General features: G+C 44.5%; 1 long non-coding RNA gene across 1 annotated transcript; it reads left to right on the top strand.

The window, feature by feature from the left end:
• Positions 1-6,543: 6,543 nt before the first annotated feature.
• On the top strand, positions 6,544-8,793 carry LOC115121839 (uncharacterized). Its single transcript, XR_003862373.2, has 3 exons — positions 6,544-6,685; positions 7,127-7,205; positions 7,489-8,793. It is a non-coding gene; the product is annotated as an uncharacterized LOC115121839 (long non-coding RNA).
• Positions 8,794-12,288: the final 3,495 nt, after the last annotated feature.

Here is a 12,288-nt window from a genome sequence, read left to right as displayed (position 1 = left end):
CTCCGGAACATAAATGTTGTTCGGACCTCAAGTTCTGTGAGGTGGAAGAAATTCCTTTGTTCTCTATGAAAATTCACTCTGTCTCTATACTGTGGCCATGAGGAGATCATCTCCTCCAGGAATTTATGACCTCTCTGACCACAGCAGCCTAGTTGTAGGAGACAGAGAGAGGGGGATGGTACTCGCGCTGTACCCAAAGAGGGCAACGTCATGACGAGAGAGAGAGAGAGAGAGAGAGAGAGAGAGAGAGAGAGAGAGAGAGAGAGAGAGAATCTTTAAAACAGACTAGACAGACAGGTAGTAGAACAAACTACCTCACTGCCTATTACATTTATACTGAACAAAAATGTAAAGTGTTGGTCACATGTTTCATGAGCGGAAATAAAATATCCCCAAAAAGATTATTTCTCTCAAAAGTTGTGTACAAATGTGTTTACATCCCTGTTAGCGAGCATTTCTACTTTGCCAAGATAATCCATCCACCTGACAGGTGGCATATCAAGAAGGGTGATTAAACAGCATGACCATTACACAGGTGCACCTTGTGCTGGGGTAGCTACACTTGTTGGCCACTAACATATTATGATAGTGTGTGCGTGTGTTGACGCTGATACATTGTGACAGAATGTTGTTCTCTGGGGCTACAGGGCAGATGGTCCTTGCTGGGTGGGTCCACACATATTTCAATATGCTGTGTACTCACACACACACACAGACACACACACACACACACAGAGACACACACACAGACACACACACAGACAGACACACACACACAGACACACACACAGACAGACACACACACACAGACAGACAGACAGACACACACACACACACACACACACAGACACAAAAACTTACACACAAACAAACACACACAAAGACACAGCAGTGTTCTTACCGTGAGTAGACAGAGAGAGGAGAGACAGCATTAACAACCAACTCCACGGCCAGCTCTTCCTGAGCACCATACCACTGTCCTCTGACACAAACAGACACACCAATACACACACAGAAACAAACCAATACACACACAGAAACACACACAGATAGATACACACACAGATACACACACAGATACACACCAATACACACACAGATACACACACAGATACACATCAATACACACACAGATACACACACAGATACACATCAATACACACACAGATACACATCAATACACACACAGATACACACACAGATACACACACAGATACACACCAATACACACACAGACACACACCAATAGACACACTGATACACACTCCGGTGCACACAGTCACTCAGCAGCATGGTCTGGGGTTCTTCTGCTTCTCTGTCTGTTGGTCTGGTCTGTTCCTCTGTCTGTTGGTCTGGTCTGGTCTGTTACACACACACGAAGACAACAACAAGTGTTTTACAGAATGTAATACTATTATAATTATGTAATATTCTATTTAACCTTTTCCTATATAATAATAATGTCTGTGATCTTGAGCTCAAGGTAAAAATAAACAGTCCACTCACCTGATATCTCAAACTGGCACCACAATAAGAACAAGAGCATTCTAGACAAGACAAGGGAGTAGCCTTTCAAACAGGTGACTGACCAGGGAGGACCAAACTGGGCCCGTCTCAAACCTTTCTTCACATTGATATACTTTTCAGGCCAGAGGAACAAAGCAATGAAACAAACAATAAAAGGGTTCGTTTTCAGGGTGTATTGCCCAACGATGATCTGTTTTTGTAAGTGGTGATTATTTACTTAAGCAGACAGTGAAGATAGCTATATGTGATGGGACAAGAGACAGGGGTTTTGGTTGGATAAACTAGTATGAATTAGAGGTTTAGAAATGTTACGTTTTCTATTTAAGTAACAACAAATCACAAATTAAGTCAATTAGAAAGAATGGGTCAGATCAAATCAGGCTATTCTGTAATACCACACTGTCTGAATTCCATTGGTCAGGCTATTCTGTAATACCATACTGTCTGAATTCCATTGGTTAGGCTATTCTGTAATACCATACTGTCTGAATTCCATTGGTCAGGCTATTCTGTAATACCACACTGTCTGAATTCCATTGGTCAGGCTATTCTGTAATACCACACTGTCTGAATTCCATTGGTCAGGCTATTCTGTAACATCTTTTTAATATATTTTTAACCTATTCAAATTCTGGTGCACATTGCTAAATAATGAGGGATTGATAAATTCATTTTTGGGGGCTTTTAAATGTCTCATGAGCTTAGTTCGACTGTCTTACTGTCACAACTCGGCTCCTCTCCTTGTTCCGGCGGCGTTCGGCGATCGACTGTCACCGGCTTTCTAGTCATCACAGCTCCATTTTTCAATTATCCATTTGTCTTGTCTTGTTTCCATACACACCTGGTTTTCATTTCCCCAATCAATCTACTTGTATTTAACCCTCTGTTTCCCATCATGTTTTGTGTGTAATTGTTTCACGTTATTGTGGTGTTTTATTACGCGCTTTACTTTAGTTATGTTCCGTGTTTTGAGCGTGTTTGATTTACGTAGTGCTCTCGTTTTTGGAACTAAAATAAAGTGCGCCTGTTTACATCACTCTACTCTCCTGCACTTGACTTCGCCTCTTATACACTCGATGACACTTTATGACACATTTACAACCCAAAATATAAGCTTAATGTACTACATTTTGTGTAAATGATGTAATTGTAAACAAACACTGTATATCTTCAAAACGTGGTTAAAACTATTATTTCCACCTCATTGATGGCCAATCCTTGCATCCATAGCTCCAACTTTGAATTTGAGAGTGGTCAGCGGGCTCCCGATCAGGACGCAGCGGTCTAAAGGCATTTCATCTCAGTGCTAGAGGTGTCACTACAGACCCTGGTTCAATTCCAGGCTGTATCACAACTGGCCTCAATCGGGAGTACCATAGGGCGGCGCACAATTGGCTCAGCGTCGTCCGGGTTCGGGTTTGGCTGGTGTAGGCCGCAATTGTAAATAAGGATTTGTTCTTAACTGACTTGCCTAGTTAAATGAAGGTTAAATTAAAAAATGTATCCAGCCCCACCTCTAAGCAACAAAACATTTATTGGTGTTGTCAATGTTTGAATATCAGATTGCCACTTTAATGTATGTATGAATTATTACAGATTTCTCCTTGAGGATAATTAAACTTGACATCTGTAAGACTGAACCAGTGTTTCATTCCACTTCAGCATGCCAACTGTACATTTGAGAATTTGAAGTGTTTTTGACATAATGTATGTTTGAGTGGGTTTTGTTTCTGTTTAACCATCATACTACCAACATATTTTACATTTTTGGATTACCAACTGCGGTCATTTTAACCCCAAGAAGAAACTATTGGCAAATCATAGCAAAAACTACATTTTTATGAAATATAAATAATGTTATCTGAAATTTTAAAAATAACCAAAACAGACTATTTCATTTCCATTTAATTTGCATATTCTGTCAAACGAAAATGTGATTTTTTACTTTACTTGTGCAGCTTTTTTCCAAAGTACTGATTTTCCAAAAGGCTGATTTAACATAATTTGATTGTAGTATCATTTCACTTTTAGAATTTTGAAGTGTGTGGTAGAAACGACTGCCATTTAAAGGGACAGTAACCAAGATTTGAAATATACTTCATTTTCATTGATCTCATCCATTTATCCTGAGAGACATTGACCCCAAAAATACCTTTGTTTTCTTTATCTACTTACCCCAGAGCCAGCATTAGCATTACTGCTAGTGAAACAATGGGAATGGTAAGGCCTATGGCAGAATGCTTCAAAAAGCATGCCCAAATCATCAAAATCACTACAAACCAAATGGTATAGCAACCCAAATACAATATTGCAATTATATAATATTGGAGGATATTATAGGAATTCTGGTATTTAAATAACATTTCCCGTATAATTTTTCTCTCTCCAGAGAATACACACCAAAACATCCCCGTGTACATTTAGAGAGTAGCTGGTTTCTGTATTACAGTTTTATCATGTATTCATACCATTGACAGACTTTTATGAGCTGTTTTGACTGCAACTAAGCATACAGTGGCTTACCAAAGTATTCACCCCCCTTGGCATTTTTCCTATTTTGTTGCCTTACAACCTGGAATGAAAATGGATTTTGGGGGTTTGCATCATTTGATTTACACAACATGTCTACCACTTTGAAGATGCAAAATATTTTTTATTGCGAAACAAACAAGAAATAAAACAAAAAAACTGAAAACTTGAGCGTGTATAACTATTCACCCTCCAAAGTCAATACTTTGTAGAGCCACCTTTTGCAGCAATTACAGCTGCAAGTCTCTTGGGGTATGTCTCTATAAGCTTGACACATCTAGCCACTGGGATTGTTGCTCATTATTCAAGGCAAAACTGCTCCAGCTCCTTCAAGTTGGACGGGTTCCGCTGGTGTACAGCAATCTTTAAGTCATAACATAGATTCTCAATTGGATTGAGGTCTGGGCTTTGACTAGGCCATTCCAAGACATTTAAATGTTTCCCCTTAAACCACTCGAACGCTGCTTTAGCAGTATGCTTAGGGTCATTGTCCTGCTGGAAGGTGAACCTCCATCCCAGTCTCAAATCTCTGGAAGACTGAAACGGGTTTCCCTCAAGAATTTCCCTGTATTTAGTGCCATCCATCATTCCTTCAATTCTGACCAGTTTCCCAGTCGCTGCCGATGGAAAAACATCCCCACAGCATGATGCTGCCACCACCATGCTTCACTGTGGAGATGGTGTTCTCAGGGTGATGTAAGGTGTTGGGTTTGCACCAGACATAGTGTTTTCCTTGATGGCCAAAAAACTCTCATCTGACCAGAGTACCTTCTTCCATATGTTTGGGGAGTCTCCCACATGCCTTTTGGCGAACACCAAACATGTTTGTTTATTTATTTTCTTCTTTAAGCAATGGCTTTTTTTCTGGACACCCAGCTTTGTGGAGTGTACAGCTTAAAGTGGTCCTATAGACAGATACTCCAATCTCCACTGTGGAGCTTTGCAGCTCCAAACAGGGCAATCCTGTAGTAGTGTTCTCTCCCAACTCCTCACCATCCAGCATGTGGTACATCCCACCTGAACACACAGGAGAGGTTACACATGGAGGGAGAGAGATAGAGATGTGTTATAGAGGTAAGAAAGAAAGAAACAAGATTGCATGGCAGAACAGGCGAGAGACATAGTTTGTGTATGTGTGTACTCACTAGTAGAAGAGAGGCTGAAGAAATAGCTGGCGACAGCACCACTCTGAATCACATCACGTAGAGCATCTTGCAGAAAACACTGTTAGACACAAGCGCTCTCACACTGACACACCTGTGTCCTCAGGTTGTACATGACGCCCATGATACTGGACAGGAAACTAAACTCAGACACAAGCTCTCTCACACTGACACACCTGTGTCCTCAGGTTGTACATGACGCCCATGATACTGGACAGGAAACTAAACTCAGACACAAGCTCTCTCACACTGGCACACCTGTGTCCTCAGGTTGTACATGACGCCCATGATACTGGACAGGAAACTAAACTCAGACACAAGCTCTATCACAATGACACACCTGTGTCCTCAGGTTGTACATGACGCCCATGATACTGGACAGGAAACTAAACTCAGACACAAGCTCTCTCACACTGACACACCTGTGTCCTCAGGTTGTACATGATGCCCATGACACTGGACAGGAAACTAAACTCGCCTTTAGAAGCCAACTTCTTTTCATTCTTCTTCTTGGAACCTGAAGCTGAGTGTTTGTCTCCTGTTGCAGAAGCCATTCTGGCGCTGGCCATAGCTTCTAGCTACATTAGTTGGCCAGTTAGGGGTCTATATTTTCTAAATAATAATGTATAAGCAGACTAGCTGCAATAGCAGCTATAACTGCCTCTGCTGCTGCCAAAGTCCACTCCACAGTACAGCCTGTGTTTGTTTTGGTGTTAGTAGTTATGCTAATTTAGCTTGCTATAGAGTGCGTGCCGTTAAATGCGAGCAACACATGCATGTTCAGCTTGTACACACACCAATCTAGATGTTGCCTCGCTGGATGTGAACCACTGGGCTATACTATTAGTTTAGTTTGCTGACAGAATTAAGTTATGTGTTAGCTATCCGGCTAGCACTGCTCAGTTTCTCCTTTCTTCTGGGTTCCTGTTGTAGTAAAACCAGTTGCAGCGGCTGTCAAATATCACCCTCTAGCGTCGGTTTACAGACCGCCTCTGCTCGTCTGTTTTCATTCTTGATAAGGAAAAGTTTACTTGCTGCAGATAGGCCTGCCGTTTCTGTCATTTCAGAAATGCACTACTGAAAATGACGGCGCTGACGTGTCAAATGTCTGTGTTTACTGTTGAATGCTAAAACGTATCGCTATGCATGTCACAGTTCGAGTGCAGATGGGTGCACCTGTCCTACACCTGTCCTATCTATAGCCGCAGATAGAAAACCTTTCCGCACAACCAGTCCCATGACAGCTGACGTCACCGGGAATCTGGGCAGAGGTGGCTTGACCTGGATATAGAGAGAGAAAGAGAGAGAGAGAGAGAGAGAGAGAGAGAGAGAGAGAGAGATTGTGGAGAAAACAAATAAAGAGAGATTGATTGCGAGGATTAACTGTTGGGTCTCTCGGGATCATTTCAGCGAGAATGTCTGTGCTATTCTGTTGCTGTGTCTCTCCTTCCGAAGACAATGACGAGGTATTGTATTGGAACAGGAATGAAACATGATGTATTGTCTGGGGTTAAACTACACTTTATTTTTCACGGGAACCCGAATCCCCGAGCTGACCAGGTGAAAAATCTGCTCTTGAGCAGGACACTTAATTAACCATAATTGCTCCTGTAAATTGCTCTGCATTAGAGCGTCTGCTAAATTACTCAAAATGTGAAAATAATCACACATGCCATTAGGCTGCTTTCAAATAATAAGCTTGATCAGATCATATTTACAATAAACCAATGTAATAGTGCACAACACATGACCTACATCAGGAAGGGTTATGGCACAATATTACCCACTTGAGTAAAACACACACTACTGAATATAATAGGTTTGTTGTTACAGTGTTTTAGACATTGATTGGATTTGTATAACCCGCCCCCATACCTCACTCACATAGTGGAACGTGTGTGTTACAGAGACAGCCTCTACTTCACACCAAGCCTTCAAAATCAGCTAAACCAGAGTCGGACAGACAGCCTCGACCAGCACACACAGGTTCAATCACACATATTACCACAATATTACAAGTGTTTGCGCTTGTGTGTGTTATTGACTCTGTTTGTGTGTGTGTGTGTGTGTTATTGACTCTGTTTGTGTGTGTGTGTGTGTGTGTTATTGACTCTGTTTGTGTGTGTGTGTGTGTGTGTGTGTGTGTGTGTGACTCTGTGTGTGTGTGTGTGTGTGTGTGTTATTGACTCTGTTTGTGTGTGTGTGTGTGTGTGTGTGTGTGTGTGTGTGTGTGTGTGTGTGTGTGTGTGTGTGTGTGTGTGTGTTTCAGTGAGCCAGAGTGGGCGCTTGGTCCCAAAGCGTGTGGGTCTAATAGACGTGGACCAGCGGTTCTCTGATGTAGCCATGACGTTCAACCAACAACAGGAGAACTATGATGCCATGAAGGAACGCATCATCTCTCTGCGACGCACCTACGACTGTAACAATGACAGCAACCTGACACTTACGGAGTGTGTGAGGAAGATTAAAGAGGAGCACAGTGAGACACACACACACACATTTGTTTTAGTATCCTTGTGAGGACCAAACAATTGATTCCCATTCAAAATCCTATTTTCCCTAACCCCTAACCCCTAACCCTTAATCTAACCCCTTAACCTAACCCCTTAACCTAACCCTTACCCTAACCCTTAACCTAACCCTTACCCTAACCCTTACCCTAACCCTTAACCTAACCCTTACCCTAACCCTTAACCTAACCCCTTACCCTAACCCTTACCCTAACCCTTAACCTAACCCTTACCCTAACCCCTTACCCTAACCCATAACCTAACCCATAACCTAACCCCTTACCCTAACCCTTAACCTAACCCCTTACCCTAACCCTTACCCTAACCCTTAACCTAACCCTTACCCTAACCCCTTACCCTAACCCATAACCTAACCCATAACCTAACCCCTTACCCTAACCCCTTAACCTAACCCCTAATTGTAACCTTAACCTAAAACAGCCTTTTTTCCTTGTGGAGACCGGCTAAATTTCCCCACTTGTCTGAATTTTCCTTGTTTTACTATCATTGTGAGGACTTCTGGTCCCCATGAGGATAGTGAAACCAACCAAAAGAAAACACGCAGGCATAACAGAGCCATGCCAGTCCTCTCTCTCTTCCTGACCTCACACAGTTCCAACTCCATCATCAAGTTCGCTGACGACACGACAGTTGTAGGCCTGATTACCAACAACGACGAGACGGCCTACAGAGAGGATGTAAGCACTCTGACGGCATGGTGCCATTTAAACGTTTCTCCCTCAACGGCAGCAAAACAAAGGAGCTGATTGTGGACTTCAGGAGGAACCGGGCTAGGCATGCCCACATCCTTATCAACTGGGCAGCCGCGGTGACGGTCAAAACCCACCAAGTTCCTAGGCGTACACATCTCCGAGGAGCTGAAACGGTCAACCCACTCGGATACCGGGGTGAAGAAAGCACGACAGCGACTCTTCAACCTCAGGACATTCTACTTCTCACTTCCTCCCCATTGCTCCCCCTATGGACATTCCCTCTGGAACATTCCACCCCCCCTCCCCCTACCCTCATCCCCAATGGACATTCCCTCTGGAACATTCCACTCCCCCTCCCCTATGGACATTCCCTCTGGAACATCCCCACCCCCTCCCCCTACCCTCATCCCCCAATGGACATTCCCTCTGGAACATTCCATACCCCCCTCCCCTCATCCCCCTATGGACATTCCCTCTGGAACATTACACCCCCCCATCCCCCTATGGACATTCCCTCTGGAGCACCCCCCCCGCCCCTCCCCTACCCTCATCCCCCAATGGACATTCCCTCTGGAACATTCCATACCCCCCTCCCCCTCCCCTCATCCCCCAATGGACATTCCCTCTGGAACATTCCATACCCCCCCCCCCTACCCTCATCCCCCAATGGACATTCCCTCTGGAACATTCCATACCCCACCCCCTACCCTCATCCCCCAATGGACATTCCCTCTGGAACATTCCATACCCCCTCCCCTCATCCCCAATGGACATTCCCTCTGGAACATTCCATTCCACCCCCCACCCCCTCCCCTACCCTCATCCCCCAATGGACATTCCCTCTGGAACATTCCATACCCCCCTCATCCCCCAATGGACATTCCCTCTGGAACATTCCATACCCCCTCCCCCCCTACCCTCATCCCCAATGGACATTCCCTCTGGAACATTCCATACCCCTCCCCCAATGGACATTTGTCATTGTTACAGTTAAATATGTCTATATTATTATTTGACATTTTGTTATTATTGTTTCATTAACTAATCTTTATGACCTTCACCGTTGGAGCTCAAAGCTTAATAATTAACTGTACCCTGTGTATGTGACATATAAACTCATCTAATCTAATCTTTTTACCCCGCTCACTTCCACTCCCTTCCATACGACAGGTAAAGGGTAAGTCTACAGATGAAGGCATTATAACGTCTCTCTCTCTCTCTCTCTCTAGAGGACAGTTGGTGTGTAACCATGGTGATGAAGGGCTATGACTTCTCTCTCTCAGTGGTTCCGCTGAGGTCTGAGGTCGAGGGGGATGAGTCTCCGCCTAGCCGCCTCAGATTAGCTCAGGAGGAGCTCTGGGGCATTTCCAAGGGCGCCAAAGCGATAAGCGCTGCTGGGACCAAGCTCCAGGAGCTGATAGGCTGGCTGCTGAGTGGGGGGGAGCGAATGGCGGAGCAGGTCAGGGAGGCAGCACCAACCCATCAGGACCACTGTAGGCTGGAGGAGAACCTGATTGAGACCATGCAGGAAGTGAGAAGGGCGAGGGAGCTTTCACTAGGTTACCGCCAGCAGGCTGGAGAGGTCCAAACTGAGGCTGCACAGATAGCAGGACTGGCCTGACACACACCAAACCACCTGTGGCTCCCCCAAAACATAGCAGTTTCTGCAGCCTACTCAGACACTCTCCTGCCATGTTACATAGCCTGTTTATACACTTATGGTTGAGTTTTGAGTAGTTATACTGTTGTGGTCAATAGTTAGGCTACACTCTAGGCCTAATTGCCATTGAAACCTATAGGCCTAAAATGGCCGCAAGGTCATTTAGATATTGAATTTGGCACCGGCTGCCATATGTTACCGCATCGAGAATATTGAAATACTGCTAGTTTTTAATTCAACTGCCTTTTTCGGCAGCACGTTAGGCTAGCTAATGCTAAAGCAAGCCATTGCATTCCACAACACTTCCGGAAGCTACTCACCCCAATGGTAGGTGTTGTATTTTAATGGAAAGCAATGGGCTGCTTTAGCATTAGCTAGCCTAGCATGAGGAGGAAAAAGGCAGTCTACTTGAAAACTAGCAGTATTGCTATATTCTCGATTTATCGTTTCTTGATATTGAGATAATTAGGAGTAAACTACAACAACATCTTCCATCCCTGGATTGAGGTACATTTTTGAGCAATATCACACTATTATCCCGGTAGTATTTTCCCTGTATAGCTATTCCACTCTGTCATGTATACATCATTAAGTCTCTTCCTTTATAGTGATTCCCCTCTATCTGGGGACCCAGTGCTGTCGTTCCTCTATCTGGGGACCCAGTGCTGTCGTTCCTCTATTTGGGGACCCAGTGCTGTCGTTCCTCTATCTGGGGACCCAGTGCTGTTGGTCCTCTATCTGGGGACCCAGTGCTGTCGTTCCTCTATCTGGGGACCCAGTGCTGTCGTTCCTCTATCTGGGGACCCAGCGCTGTTGTTCCTCTATCTGGGGACCCAGTGCTGTTGTTCCTCTATTTGGGGACCCAGTGCTGTTGTTCCTTACACCTTGCGCTGGTAACTCTATGGGTTCACCTCTTATCGGATAGTACTCTCTTTCATACACACTGAGAGGAGAGAGACCTCTGGGGACGCTGACCTCTGGGGACGCTGACCTCTGGGGACGCTGACCTCTGGGGACGCTGACCTCTGGGGACGCTGACCTCTGGGGACGCTGACCTCTGGGGACGCTGACACTTTTAAATATTTTGGGAATCAACGTAGGCTATTTTTACTATCATGTAAAAAGCACACTATGAACCTACACTGTTAGAAAACACTCCTGCAGGGTTCGGCTGGTCTTGGAGTGTCACAGATTATGACTGGTTATAGATATGAATGAAACATGAATGGGGACATGGTGAAGCCCCAAAATTGCCCTTGCTAGAAGCATGTGTTTCAGACATAAGGAAGTGGATGGCTGCAAACTTTCTACTTTTAAACTCGGACAAAACAAAGATGCTTGTTCTAGGTCCCAAGAAACAAAGAGATCTTCTGTTGAATCTGACAATTAATCTTAATGGTTGTACAGTCGTCTCAAATAAAACTGTGAAGGACCTCGGCGTGACTCTGGACCCTGATCTCTCTTTTGAAGAACATATCAAGACCATTTCAAGGACAGCTTTTTTCCATCTACGTAATATTGCAAAAATCAGAAACTTTCTGTCCAAAAATGATGCAGAAAAATTAATCCATGCTTTTGTCACTTCTAGGTTAGACTACTGCAATGCTCTATTTTCCGGCTACCCGGATAAAGCACTAAATAAACTTCAGTTGGTGCTAAATACGGCTGCTAGAATCCTGACTAGAACCCCAAAATTTTATCATATTACTCCAGTGCTAGCCTCTCTACACTGGCTTCCTGTCAAAGCAAGGGATGATTTCAAGGTTTTACTGCTAACCTACAAAGCATTACATGGGCTTGCTCCTACCTATCTCTCTGATTTGGTCCTGCCGTACATACCTACACGTACCCTACGGACACAAGACGCAGGCCTCCTAATTGTCCCTAGAATTTCTAAGCAAACAGCTGGAGGCAGGGCTTTCTCCTATAGAGCTCCATTTTTATGGAACGGTCTGCCTACCCATGTCAAAGACGAAGGTGAGCAACGAACCGCTGTCTCTGCCTGGCCGGTTCCCCTCTTTCCACTGGGATTCTCTGCCTCTAACCCTATTACAGGGACTGAGTCACTGGCTTACTGGGGCTCTCTCATGCCGTCCCTGGAAGGGGTGCGTCACCTGAGTGGGTTGATTCACTGATGTGGTCATCCTGTCTGGGTTGGTGCCCCCCCTTGGGTTGTGCCATGGCGG

Source organism: Oncorhynchus nerka, linkage group LG7 (assembly GCF_034236695.1).
Source record: "Oncorhynchus nerka isolate Pitt River linkage group LG7, Oner_Uvic_2.0, whole genome shotgun sequence".
Classification (NCBI taxonomy): Eukaryota; Metazoa; Chordata; class Actinopteri; order Salmoniformes; family Salmonidae; genus Oncorhynchus; species Oncorhynchus nerka.
Note: the sequence above shows the minus strand (reverse complement) of the source record. Positions and strands in the feature narration are given on the sequence as shown.